The sequence below is a fragment of the Perna viridis genome, chromosome 10, assembly GCF_037379345.1.
Source record: "Perna viridis isolate PV_CMFRI_1.1 ecotype Kerala chromosome 10, ASM3737934v1, whole genome shotgun sequence".
Taxonomy (NCBI): Eukaryota; Metazoa; Mollusca; class Bivalvia; order Mytilida; family Mytilidae; genus Perna; species Perna viridis.
This window is the reverse complement of record NC_142454.1, coordinates 26441315-26456594: the sequence shown is the minus strand read 5'-3', so window position 1 is coordinate 26456594 and position 15280 is coordinate 26441315. Positions and strand designations below refer to the sequence as shown.

General features: G+C 31.1%; 1 protein-coding gene and 2 long non-coding RNA genes across 13 annotated transcripts in view; 2 read left to right on the top strand and 1 right to left on the bottom strand.

Moving 5' to 3' along the window:
• LOC148605164 (uncharacterized) overlaps positions 1–6478 on the top strand; it is a 31880-nt gene extending 25402 nt beyond the window's left edge. For both annotated transcript variants that reach the window (XR_015915892.1, XR_015915893.1), the window contains exons 9-10: positions 5036–5151; positions 5818–6478. This is a non-coding gene — a long non-coding RNA (uncharacterized LOC148605164). The remainder of the gene's footprint in view (positions 1–5035; positions 5152–5817) is intronic.
• Positions 1–15280, top strand: part of LOC148605161 (BTB/POZ domain-containing protein 6-B-like) — a 129817-nt gene that overhangs the window by 38357 nt on the left and 76180 nt on the right. The window lies entirely within an intron of this gene.
• LOC148605163 (uncharacterized) overlaps positions 14611–15280 on the bottom strand; it is a 50667-nt gene continuing 49997 nt past the window's right edge. The window contains exon 11 of the long non-coding RNA XR_015915899.1: positions 14611–14625. This is a non-coding gene — a long non-coding RNA (uncharacterized LOC148605163). The remainder of the gene's footprint in view (positions 14626–15280) is intronic.

The window sequence follows — 15280 nt, the reverse complement described above, 5'->3', positions numbered from 1 at the left end:
TCATAGTCATTACATTTTCTCTGACTTCTACTGCTGACATGGGCAGGTAGCTAAAATAGTACTTTCCTACTAAATTCATACATATTTATACATGTTCTTATCTCTGATTTGTATCGTCCTCTTGATATAGCGAACCATACCTTATGTACTCTAAACCTTGACTGGCAACGTAAGAACGGGTTTTCATACAAAAAGTGTACTTGTTGATTCCATCTTTTTCGTATGTGCTCAAAATATATCGGTACTATTTGAACTAGCGCTTTCCTACCCAAAACATTTACACTCACCACATCAAATTTGTACCGTATTTTTAGCATAGCCATAATACCTATCATAGCATTTTCCTACTTAAAATATACATGTTCATCTTATTTGACGCGGACTGTACTATAACTATTGCCATACTACTTCAAAGTGCAATTCCTAACCAAAATCATACATATCCATCATATGTTATTCAAACCCTACTATTAATATAGCCATACCACTTGAAAAAGCACTTTCCTACCAAAATCAAACATGCTCATTACATCTGATTGTACTGTACACTTAACATGACCATACTACTTGAAATGGCAAGTACGAAGTCATAACATATAATACGGAATGTTGGCATAATTTGGCTTACTACTGAGACTAGTAATTTCTTCTGAAAAGAAACCATCTGATGTGAATTGTACTCTTCATATGGCCGTACTATTTGCAGTATCACTTTCCAAATCAAACATATACCCTCTTCACATCTGAAATAGACTGTACTCTGAACATAGCGATACTACTTGAAACAGCCTTTTCATCACAAAATTGTACATGCCCATCACAAAAGACGCCAGCAGCACTCCTATTATATATATATATGCCCATTATATTTGATACATTTGTACCTAAATCATACATGCTCATCACATCTATTTCGAACACTATTGATAACATTGTCATACTATGTGAAATAGCACTTTCCCACCGAAAACATCACATCTAATGTGTACAGTTTCCTTTACCTAGCTGGGGAGGGGACATTTTGTATACTGGTACATCCATAGATAGTATTCATGACATAATATTTTACAGTGAACAATATTTAATTTTTTTTTTTTCTCCAGGGCGTTTTGCTCTCTCTGAGGTGTGTTGACTACTCAAATATTGTGTTATTGTATTAATTTGAAATGTACATTATGCTTATGTACTTAATCTTTTTCAATGTAGAAAACTGGGATAGGGAATGGTGTGATGTGTAATAAAAATGTTGAGGTATAGAACTTTGCAAGAGATCTTAAATGGATAAAATTGTGGCCTTTCAATCTATCAATTCAAACATTAATTGATACTCATCTCACTTTGTTTTAAACTTATAAAAAGAGATTTGATATAAACATCCATATGTTACCAAAAAGATAAAAATGGACCAACAGTGTTGCTTCTTATTGACTTTAAGATCACATTATGATTTACTTTAATGATAATAGCTGTAAGGCTAATCATATTTGCATAATTAAGAGCGTCCTGATTATATTGCTAGCTGCCTTGAGAACGTCGAACGATTTCTGTTAAAGCGCTTTTAAGTGGCTTTTTGACCAATTAAATTTTATTTGTTAAATCATTTTATACAGTACCTTATGATGGACAATTAATTTTGATTCACCTTTACCTAGAATGATAGGAAAGTTTTGATATAATCATAATAAAAGCAAGGAAATATCCGATATTTACGAGTGCATTTATGCACTCTTGATTTGTTGATTGTTCACAATAATAATTCTAAATGTTGGAAATAGACTATAAATATGGGCTGGATTATTTTGGTTTTGCAACTGGCACACCTCGTGAGCTGACGAGACTTTATTGATGTTATTTTTATAAACTATAATGTAGAAAATGGATTTAGAATGTTATGAATCTGAATTAGATAACCCTGTATGCACCAACTTTAAATCCTTTGAATTTCAAACGGTTCAGTACAATGTCAACGAAATATCGCATCTGTCGGAAGAAAAGTGTTGACAACTTTGTTTGCCACAGAGGGCAGGTATCGTCCAAAAGAAAACTATTTTCAAATTATTCAAACAGACATTAAACCGTACGTACGTAATTGACAATCGAATGGATGATTGAATTATGTGAAGAAGAAGAATCAACGGATAATGTAGCACTTCTAGCAGTGAATTATATTGATAGGTACATGTCATTGATAGATATTGATCGGACACAACTGCAACTTTTGGGGGCTGTTGGATTACTTGTTGCATCAAAACTAGGGAAAACAGATCCAATAAAACCACAAAAACTTATTTCATGTGCAGGAAATTATTTCACCCTGAAAGACATGTATGCAATGGAATCATCAGTTTTGAGAACACTGAACTGGGGATTGTTATCCGTTACACCTACTGATTTTCTGATCATTTTTTGAATTTAATGACAATTGCAGTTAATTTGCGAGACAAGACATGCTCAAAAATTCATTTACGTATGCAATTTACTGAAATGGGATTTATTATGCACAAACCATCAGTGATAGCCGCAGCAAGTGTTGCAGAAGCAATTAATGGGCTTAAGAAAAAATTCTATTCCGTTGACGAATTGTTGTAGACTTTACGTGACGTAGGGGGTATAGATGGTGATTGCTTGTAATTATGCCAGGAGCAAATTAAACGTATATTATCAATTAATTTACAAGAATAACATTCGACTTGCCATCAAAATTCTATGAAAAGCTCTAATTTCCTGAGCTACACTTCGAAATCGATAGTAAAGGAAAATTATTGACCAAACTTTACCACAAATGTGATTACTTTTCATTCAGAATTGTCAACTTTCCTTTCATCTGTGGCAACATCCCTTCGGCTCCTGCGTATGGAGTGTTCATATCACAACTCATACGCTATGCCAGAGCTTGCCGAAACTACGCAGACTTTTTGTATCGCCCTAAAAGTCTGACAAATAGGCTTCTGGAACAGGGTTATATTGCTACAAGATTGAAGTCATCACTACAGAAGTTTTATGGTCGTCATCATGAACTCGTGGATTGTTATGATGTATCCATCAGCACCATGAAAACTGAGTTATTCAACGGGTCATGGTTTGCCTTTCCTCGTTTGTCTACCCCGGACTTGACTTTTTATGAGCAACTCGGTGAGTGTTTCTAGAAAAGCAGGGGCCGCTTACCCTATCGGTGCACCTGGTCCATGCTCCCATGTCTCCTATTCGTCGGAATATCCCAAAACTTGAGTTTTATCACATTAATTCTCTAAAATCTTCGTTTAGGAGAAAAAAATCTGCACATCCGGTCCTTAGACGTTGCCAATATCGCGTTTACATGGTTGATTGTATGGCAAAAATAATGACCGGTAAAAATATTTAGTTTGTATTTTTTTTCTCCAAAATGCATGTCTCCCTCCTAACAAGTTGGGGAGTAATTGTAGGTATTAGGCATTTCAATAAAAAAAGGAGGCGTCATTAATATATAATTAATGTACAGAAAAGAAGACATTTGAAATATTTAGTGTATCTCAATTTAACCATTTAATTGATGATACAAACTTGAATGAAAATAATGTGCGTCAGTTAAAACAAAATCTCCTATATAATTGAGTTAGTCGAAGTTTGGGTTTTCAAATACTTGATACATAAAGTAGAAAATACATAATTCTAAATATTTGCTTTCAATCGTGTGACTCGAATATCCACGTTAATTGATAAAAACAAATCTATTCATGGATAGGATACACAAGGATGTGGTTCATATTTTGTAAAATGTCCTTAGATTTTTTTGAACAAGCGTACAAACAAGACGGGGTTTAGATTGTTAAGCGCCTTTTATCTATCTGACCCATGTAAATAAATATGCCATAAAACGACTATGAAGAACAAAACTATTTCAGAGTTGTAGGCGTAACTATTTAATTCTATAATGAAGTGACATGTCACCACATGGATAAAATCTCATAGACATGAAAGATTGCGGTCTGCATTATATCACGCCTTGTGAATAGAGGTAAAATGTTTTTAAACAAATGTTTGTTCACAATTATTGAATGACGTCGTCTTGTCATTAATTGCATCGCAAATCCAATGAGATAAAATTTGTTTTTGCTGTCTTACTACATTAGTTATATCGATAAAATGCCCTCTATATCTAGCGAAAAATGCCATATTTCAAAGTGACTTTTTAAGATGAACATTTACGCATTTCAGACTGAAATATGTCATAACTTTATGGTCGTCAAAAATAGATTCACAATAGAAAGAATAAATTGTTTCGTACGAGTATGTAAAATCGAAGGATGTATGAATTACAAATCACCTTATTTTCGATCGAAAAAAAAAACTGTCAATAAGGGTTGATAATAATTGATTAAAACTTAATATATGAATAATATTTCAGTCAAATTATTATTGCCATTACATGAGTTCGGACATTTAATTAAATGAATTACATATATTTTGCAATTGTAATTAATCGAATTACAATTTAAATTTAACGTCATGAATGCCAAGTATAAGTAAAAAAAAATCTCCTGTACACTGAACCAAACATAAAGACCTTTTAACAATGTACATCGCACAAAAAAAATGATTGATTACTTGTACAATTAAAGCACTATCTGTGTATTACAATTCTAACATCGTTGCTGAATTAATTAATCAATTCAATCACTATTGAATGTTATCATTTTTCGAAACGGTCACTGACGTGCTTTATTCAGCCTAAATTTATATTTTGGTCTTATTTTGAAAATTATTTGTAAATAGAAACACTTACTCAGCACGAAAATCACTGTCTGTTTTTTTTTTTTAAATCAAATTTCATATAAGTAAATTTTTGAAAGAGAATTTAGAAAAACGAAATCAGATCAAAATTTTCAAAAAGTTCATCTTGGGGGCCGATGCCTAAATGACCCATTTTAGGTTAGAATTTGATTTTGAAAAATATAAATTTTTTCAACAAAAATCCCTGTCTTGTGTTGTTGAATACAAATTATGAAATTTATATTATATATTTGTCTTCCATAAACAGAATTCTTTTTGTTTGCAGAGTCGAGGAAAATGACACTGTCTATTTGGAACATTTGTTGAAAAAAAAAGAATTGAAAATGAAGAAACTGAAGCAACTGGGATAGCTATCTACTTTATTTTATGCTAAAAAAACAGGTAAATTGAAGTACAATGTTGAATAGATGGGACAAATGGCTAATAGAAACTTATATTTATATCCTAAAAATAAAAGAAGAATACGTATTGTTTTATATAAAGGCCTGATTTAAAATATCCTGTTAAATTATGTTTCTAGCACATTTCTAGGAAAGGTTTCCCTCAAGTCCTGAGCGAAATCTAGAGAATATTTGCATAATGGCGTTGCTTTCTAATATTCACTAAAACATAAGTTCTTGTATACCCTAATAGGGCTGCTTTTTTCTATATAGCATTTCTTCTTATCAAACAATCAATAATGTACTTTAGCATCGTCAGATCATAATTCGAATTTCACATTACATACAAATGTCAGTTAATGTAAACAGGGATATTATAAATGTCTCTACGAAGCGTGATATCTTTTTCACGACACATTCTACATTACATGTCCTGACAATTATGTATTCACAAAACTCAGATTCGTCAAAATGAATATCAATCCATTTTTTTTCTGGTACAATTTAAAACCATTAAAATACATACACGCAATTTTAAATATTCTGATTTTGTCCCCAATGCACAGGTTTGAGAGATATGGATTTCATATATATATATGTGTATATCGTCAAAGATCAATTGTGAATAAGTGTGACACTGTTTGTTTCATATTTTATTTTATGTTAGGATGCACGATGATCATAGGATTTGTTTGTGTGCCGTCCTCTCAATGACTGGAAAATGTCCTTCCCGATCTTTAATATAATGGATTAAACGACAAAGATAGTTGTATCGTATAGACAGATAATGATAGAAATTCTCCATTTACATTATTCCACAAGACAGCAGAAAGATGGCACACATTGCACCAGTTGTGAACAACACACGGATTTTGCCTAGGTATAAACGAAAGTTTTCTGTTCAATGATCATATTGATTATTTGAGATATACATTTGGTTTTGTTTGTTACCAATTTAATTCTGATCACAAAGAATACTTCAGTTTTGGAAAAAAACAATAATGAACTCTGCAGATTAAAGTATTCAGAAGACATTTTTTCTAATCAACAAAGTAAAAAGATTTTTTTTCATAATGTTGTAAAGAAATCATTGAACATTTTGAACATAATGTAAGTTACCTCTTACCTAGATAGCTGGGAAGGGAAATGCTTCGATATGATTATAATATTGACATTGAAATGTTCAACATCCTAATCTTAATAGCGGGATGCATTTATTAATTAATACCTAATTGTGGGTTCAAAATAGTTTTTTTATAAGCCATCAAGAAGGCTTTGTTTGTTAACTTACTTCATATTGTTTTATTAGAGACATTACTGTTCAATGATATTGAAGTTTGCTTTAAATAATAAGGGTTAGTTTGTTTATTGAACAAAGGTTAAAGTGTATACCTTTTTTCACTAAACCTACATAGCCATTTTTTAATTAAGGTATGCATTGCTTTTAAGTATAACTTCTTTTCTGACGGTGGAATCATAGCTAAAATATAGTCAAGCACTGACTCGTCCGACATGAAATAGCATGAAATGCCTACTATAGCAAAAAAATCGTCTAATTTGCGACACACATTATTCTTAATACAATCGAACATATATTGGAATGAAGGAAGGCTCAAATTATTGGCATATACAATATTTTCCTCCCGTCGAAACAGCATTTTAATAAACTTAGATTTGGACCACAATTCTTCAAATATCTTGCAGGTGGATGATAATTCAATTTAACTGTCTTCAGAGAGGTGTTTTCTTGTATACTCCATTGATGAAGTGCTGTATTCTCTAGTCCAAAATCAATATATTCGTTGATGCCGAAATCCTGTACACCTTGTACATGTACAAAATGGCTGAGAGTAAGCTATATACCAGTTCTGAAATCTTGCTGCCCGAATATAAGCGTTTTCCATTTATGATAGCTTTTATCAATTTTTTCAATAATTAAAAATTCTGGAATCTTACATTTAATGTTTAATCGAACTTATTGAACATTTTGGACATATTGTAATTTTATAAGTTATCTCCTACATAGAAAGCTGGGAAGAGAAATAATTCGGTAGAAGCATATTATAGACATTAATATGTCCAAAATCATCGTCATAGCTGCGAGATGCATTTATGTAATTCAACCTCGTTGTGGTATCATAAAATCTATTTTTTTTTTTGTCTTAATTGTACATTCAGCCACATCGATTTGTTATTTCAAATGTTGATAGAGTACAGAAAATTCTTCCCATTTTATTGTATATGAATGAATGGAGAATATGGATGGGGAGTGGATATTGTGCATATTGAACGGAAAAGAAGGAATACTTAAAAAAAATGTATACCTTAATAATAAATGGCTATGTAGATTTAGCGAAAAAAAGTATAAAGAATGTAGAATACCAGCGTTTTTTATTGACAAATTTGATAGAAGCTATTATAATTAGAACATTTTTTTTTAAATAATAATAATCGAGCTACTGGATTTCACAATAGGTATGTAGCTTACCGTCAGCCATTTTGTAAATGTACAAAGTGTACAGAATTTCAGTAATTGTATGCGTACATTGGAAATCTATCGATTTGTGATTTCAAATATTGAAAGAATACAGAAAATTTCCCATTTAATGGCATATGGATGAATGGAGAATGCGGATTGGGGATGGGTATTTATATAGGGGGGTGGAGAATTTGAATGGAAAGGAAGAGAAATTGAACGGGAAAGTATTCATTAATATGAAATTACAAATGATAATTTAAATGTTGAAAAATAAAATAACTGATTAGAAATATGCAATTGGGATTTCATGAGGGTGGGGGGTTTTTATGGGGGCGGGGGGTTTCTATGGGGGCGGGGTGGGTTTAAGGACAATTGGGAATGGGAAGATTGTAAATGGTGTAAATGACAAGTTTATACCATTCAAGAGCTGGATGGTCTTTGTTTGCTTAATGGCTCTTTTTTAGATTGAGTTAATATATCAATAACTACAAATATATTTCAAAGAGACGGGTAGGAGTATTTTGTTTTATTTTATTGCAAAGTTTGCAATCTGTGTTTTTAATACATTAATCTCAAACTAACATCAACTTTATCAAAGCAAATAAAGAACGATAACTCTTCATGTACCTTATCTCAAAATGGAAATAAAAATCTTAGGTTGGCTGTGTAATCTGTAACTGATTCTTAATAGACCAGTTCCAATTTCAACACAAATCTAGCTAGCTTAGTGAGTGATTTATAGAGCTCTCTTGGTAGAAATCTGTTTTACATTATACCAATTTGTCCTACGTAACTAATAATTGGAGTATCATATACTTTTACTTAAAAAAAACAAAAAGACTTTTAATTTTAAACTTGTTATAAAAACAAAAGTAAAGTGATTGCACTTAAAATTGAAATTGGCTAGGCAAATAAGTCTTGCTATAATAAACTATTAATATGTCTTGCATAGTTTACCAAGGTAACAAATCGAAACAGTACTGAGTAATAACAGCTGGCTGTTGAAATGAAGCCCATCTGCACAAAACTTCTCCTGTTGTGCCTCCTTTGTCTTAAAGCTTGAAAAGTGCCAAAATGCTCCATTTACTTGATAATTTGAAAACTTTTAAAATATAAGTTTATCGCTTGTCTACAACAATTAAATTGCAGAAAGAGTATTTGTACTTCTGAAAAGCTGGATCCTGTTTAATACTTGGAATATTGCCATATGGTTAACCTAATGCGTTAATAAGAAATTACTATCAGTAATCCCTTTTACAAGGTCATGAACCTACAGCTTACATAGAACATTAGAGCTAATCTGAGAAAAAAATCTATTTGTTTTGTTTTCCTTAAGGATATTCACTGCTGTGTTTAAAGATTATAAGGATTTTAGAGGGTTGTAAAATCTGTTAAGATCTTTTTATGCTAGAATGTAGAAAATAAAATGATGGGTCAGTGTGCTTCTTTTTGAAACATAAGCCTTGGAAAATTTCACATGATTTTCCATAGGTTTTGTCTTAAAAGGCTTTATACGCAGAAGAAATAACAAGAATTTCATAAAAAAATGTCGAAATATTATGTTAAGATGTGTTTAATCAAATTATGAAAATAAAAGTGGGGATCACTAAGTAAAAAATATCAATGCAATGAAATGGGTAGAGGAGTACAACAATCTGACATAAAAATGACTGGACATGAGCAGTGAACATCTTTATAATGCTATGTCATGTCATATGATGTGTTAATTCATAATTTATTATATTGTTTTCTTAGTATTATGATTCAATGTAGGTACTTATCTCCAAGTGCAATTGATTTTTATACACCGTATATTAATAAAAACAAATATTATTGAAGAATCCTTTATTGCTCTAACTTGCTTGTAACTTGTATTTTTTTTTACTCTTTAAGTTATACAACTTAACTTATAAAGAGTAATCAAGGGAACCAAGGTTATAGCGGTAATCAAAAGAACGTAATCCAGGGACAAAGACCAGACATGGAAAACAGACATACACAACAAAGAATATAAAGTAACTAAAATCGTAGATACAAAGTAACAAAAGTAAATGAGCAACTCGGAAGAAAATGATTATATTCTGTACCATAAAGACTTATAGTTCATACGTATTTTGTTATGGTCTTCTAACTTGTTATATTTAATATATTCTATTTTGTCAGGTTACTTATGTAAGAATATTTTGAGTGATTATCAACATTTGACTCTTGTAGTTCAATCCATCATATTTTTTAAGTTAGTAAGATTTATGTCATTAGATCTGGATGTTGGAAATATTGATAAATGGTATACATATTAGTTTTACTGGCTTTCATATACAACTTGGCACTCCTTACTGTGTTAAAATATCATATTATACCAAAGTGATTGAGATGAACATCATCAAAACATTAAAATCTGTTGATTGTCATAAACACTTTTGATACCTTGAGATCTGTATATTCTTGTTTTTCCTTTTGTATTTATCTGTATGTACATGTACTTAATTTACTCAAAATGAACATGCATTGAAAGCTAAATGAATCTGCTATAATACGACATAAATTTTATTGTTACATTTATTCATTAATATATATTTATATGAAATCAAAATTGTTAACAAAAATTGCTTCCTTCTGTTTATGTTGACTTGCAAACGAAAAACTTGAATATCGTTTGATTTGGATTTCAACTTTTGTAAAGACTGCTGACATAATTGAATTGTACTATGCAGGAGACTTTCAGAAATGTTATTCTATACATGCAATGTCATGTTGACGTGTGCATTGACTATAGGTGTTGTCCCACTTGATATATTCAGCGGCACTACCGCGATCTCACCCGACGATGTATTGCCTGGTCAAAGGCCATGTGAGCTATTGCCATCAATTGGCGTCCGTCGCCGTCGTCCGTCGTCGTGGTCGTTAACAATTTTTTAAAAAAATCTTCTCCTTTCTCAGAAACTACTTAGCGGAATTATATGAAACTGCACAGATGTTTCTTTGGGCATCTTTCACAAAAGTTGTGTTTAGATTGTTGATCCGTCAAACAACATGGCCGCCGGTAATGAAAATAGAACATAGGGGTTAGACTATATATTGCATATATATTTTCATTTTAATCTGTCAAGCCATTTAGGAGTTATTGCACTTTTTTCGACGTTTTTTCTTTCATTTTTTTTAATGTTATTTCTTTAAAAAAATTTCTCTCTTACCCTACTTGATCGATTGGAATCAAACTTAGTATTGATGTTCCTTGGGGTATCTTGCACAAAAGTTCTGTTTAGATTTTTGATCCGTCAAAAAACTTTGTCACCGTTACTAAAAATAGAACAGGGGTCAAGCTGTAGTTTTTCAATATATCTCAAAACCCATTAGCCAAATTATAACCGGGTAAAACTGTTCAGCATGATGAGATCTACCTGTGGTCCTTTCGTTATTTTCATCTGTTAAGCCTTGTATTGATCCTTATGATCAGTTCCATCAAAGTCATCGTAGGCCAAAATTATTAGTAAACCTCGTGATAAATGTATTGCCATTGAAAGACAAAATTTAACCAGGAGAGAGATTCAAGCTCCTGGGAGCCTCTTGTTATGTTTGTCATAGAGCTTGAGGTCGACACATTGATATAAACTTCTTTTCTAGTGTTAGAAACATCAGTAGCTGTGGAGTGAACGCCATGTTGATTAGTCTGTGACACAACATTAATGTCCATTGCCTGGTTAGCGTACGATGGCACTGTAGCACCACAATCCGAAAATCCATCTGACTGACTTAATTATAAAATACAAATAGAGGTGAACATGCTTAGGATTCTTTAAGGGGGTTTATCTTAAATCCACTATAAGTAAAACTGCTTGATAGTAAAACTTGATATTGCTTTATCAGATAATATCTCAATAATTGTAAACTACGATTTCTAATATAATTGAAGATTTATAAATGCACGAAGCCGGACTTGTCGCCAAGTTCTGAGAAAGTTTGTGTTCTGTGATTCAGAATCATCTTTTTTTTCAAACCACAAAAAAGATGAAAGGAACAGTTTTTAATTCAATGCAATTGATGTATGTTCTTTTGTGAATTTTGTATTATTTTTTGTTTCTGTTTATGAATGTGCACAAAGCCAGACTTGTCACCAGGTTCTGAGAGATTTTGTACTTGATTTAGGACCATCTTTCTTCAAACCACAAACAAGATGAAATGAACAGTTAATAATTGAATACAATTGATATATGTCCCTTTATGAAATTTATGTTTGTGAATGTGCATGAAGCCTATCTTGTCTCCAAGTTCTGAGAAAGTTTATATCCAGAATTTGTTTGCCCTGGGTTGCGATTTCTAATAAAAGTATTTAAGAGAAACCAGAGGAGTAATTTACATGTTAGTTGTTTTATATACATGTATTATATTTGATTTATAACAGAAAAAGTTTCTTTGATGGAATATTGGTTGATATGTATTTTCTTTTGAACATTTTGGATTGCTTTACAAAGAAATAAGTGTTGAAAGATGTTTTGAAATAATAAAAAAGGATATTTGGACTAAACAGAAATTTAATCGTTGTAGTCTTTGATTTACTGCTCAAAGTATATGATATTGGAAAAGTCATGAACTCCAAGAACTCTATATGTAATTATTGTAATATTGTTAATGATTGTGGATAAATGAATTTAATACGTTATTCAGTTTATGATGCAATAAATTGTATTTGATTTTATATTAGTATTGATAACATTACTAAAAGTATTTTTATATACAAAATATACATTCTGCCTACCTATTCTGATGCCATGATTATTATATGAACAGTTTTTTTTTTCTTCAGAAATTCTGAAATTAATGCATTTGTATACATTATTTCAATCACAATGTGTAAAAAAATGTAGAATTGTAATGTAAAATTAGCTGTGATGTAACTTTTTAGCCCGTGTACTACCATCACATACATTATAGTAACTGCTGTGCTTTACAGAACTTGCATTTTTCATTTATTTATTTATTTTTGTAATACATGAACTATTATGTGGTGAATATAATGTAAAGAATATTATAGTACTGTTAAAATTGGGATGTTCATTTATGATTGTTATTGTAAGCAGTACAGTTCAAGTGGAACATGTCATCTTAAGTCCATTCAAGTCTTTTGTAACTGTATATTTCTCCAATCATCTAATGAACACTGTGAAACTTGAGACCTGCTTTACCTAGACGCCATTGTTTCACCACAATTAAGTTCTGAAACAGCAAATTTCTCTTATTGTCGAAGAAACTATTATGCAACAAGTAATTAGTCAAACGACGAGTAAATTGTCATGCTTTCAAGATGGAGTAATTCATAATTTAAACTAAAACAAGTTTTCCGTGAAAAAACTAAGTTCATTTTGGTTGTAGCGCTACTGCAACATTTTTTATGAAGTATTGTTACTGATGAAAATAAGAGTTTCATTACTTCTATCAACTTACTAGATATATGGAATTATACTGGTTTTATATTTGATTTGTTATCATAAATTCAGATGTTTTTAATGATTTTGAATATTTACATTTTTTTTTCAAAAAGTTATAAAAAAAAAATCCACAAAGATCATTTAGCTAATGATCCTACTTGCCATCTCCCTTTCATATAGAGAATAATATTCTAGTCTTATTATCTTCATATGTTTTACCAACTTTCCCATTATTTGACAGTTGACTCTTACAAGAAGAATGAAAATATTCAAATTGTTTTGTCTTTAAATAAATCTGTGATCAGTTTTGTTCTTTCCAACTGATGAATCGCAGCCTCTCTTTTCTTCGTCTTCTGTTTTACAGAAGTGTACATCTGCACAATAAAAAAGACGCGATCCTAATGTATATGTACTATTTTTTTTTACAGTAAGACCAAATGACACTTTTATTTTGTGATATGTTATTTTTAGTCAAAGGGCTTTTCAGTAGCATCCAAATTACCATGTATTCTTAAATCTCATTCAGTGTCATAAAATACTGCACTTCATTTTGAAGGACTCAGTGTCAAGCTCCTGAAATTGGAAATAGGAAAATATAAATTGTTGGAAATGTTAACATCTGAAAATATCTTCCTGTATTTGCATTTATAAATAATAATCACTAGAATTATTGACACCCTGTCATTTTTAACAGATCTGTTGTACATGTACGATAACAATTGCAAATGAAGTTATAAGACTCCAGTTACTGTCACTTATACATGTGGCTCCAACCCAGTAATGTTTCATACTGATATTTGTTAAAACTCCACGTGGAACTGGGTAACTGTAGAATAATATTAACTGATAAGGGGTACCAAAGTCTTCCTTTAGTACTGGTAAAGTGTCCATAGTAATAGTTGTTAAAATAACCAAACGATCTGTATCATTCTTAGTTCAAGTATATCAGGATATCTTAAAAGCTAAATATAGACTTTTATATACAAAATAAATGAGTTACACAATTGTTCAATTTAAATTGTAGTATTATAATGATAATGTTTTATGTCTTAAACTCATATATATTTTGTTCCGTACGATTTCTGACGAAGCCTGACTTGTCTCGAAGTTCTAAGGATAGAACGACTATATTGTAAATCTTTTCTGCAGTCATGTTTAATAGCAGGTCTTATTTCCATAAGCAAATGTTAACTAGTCATGAAAGCATGTGAACATTTTCCTTATGTTGAGTTTATATGGAAATATTATTTGAAAACCACTTCGGGAATGTAATAAGAGATTACATGTACATGTATTGAAGTATATGCTACTACATGTAATATGGTTTTTGAATTTGTTAACTGTTCACAATGTACTTTCGCCTTCTTCATAATATTCGCACTTCAGTTGATATGTGTATTTTGTTCTTAGAATAAAAAAAATGATCACTCTGATTTATTTAAGCTTATCCTGCTTACGTCGCCTTTATGTGAAAATCCACTTAAAGCCCATGTTGTGGTAGTTTACGTGTTATGTATCAGAGATATCAATCGATAGGGGACGAAGTCCGTGTACGGTATATACCACAAATCTAAAATATAACATAAGAAGTACTGAAAGCCTGATTTCAGTCTTACAGGGAGTAATATCCGGTGTAACTTTCCACAATTTATGGATTAAATACTGGCCAAATGACCAAATAGTTCTGAAAGAGAAAAACAAACTGAATGTAGAGTAAGGTAGTTTCATATCTTAACTTACGGAAGGACTCGTTTGTTGTCATCCATACCTTAATTAAAACTTCCTCCTTTTTACATCTCGGCCAGTCTAATATATTAAGTCATATAAGTTGATATCTAGTACTCAGACGTGTTGAAATCAATACACCAAATGGCATAATATACCTAAACCATATTTAATCAAAAAAATCGAATAGGTCTGCAATAGACATGTTTTCACAAAAAATCCATACATAAAGAAAGACAAAAGATATTTCACTTACAGTTTTGTAGCGTGGGTTTCTGTATTGTTTTCCTATAAATGACTTGCAATGGAAACAACTAGTATTTTCTGATATAAATATTGATACCAAATGTAGAAATGGTGGGAAATCCTTTTACAAGATGGCATCAGGAACACTAAAATTTAGAATACACAAACGTAAAGAAATAGAAAGTTACACACAGAAGAAATCACTTAAAAAAATAAAGATCTTTATGAAATTGAAATTGATGTGTTGTTTAATC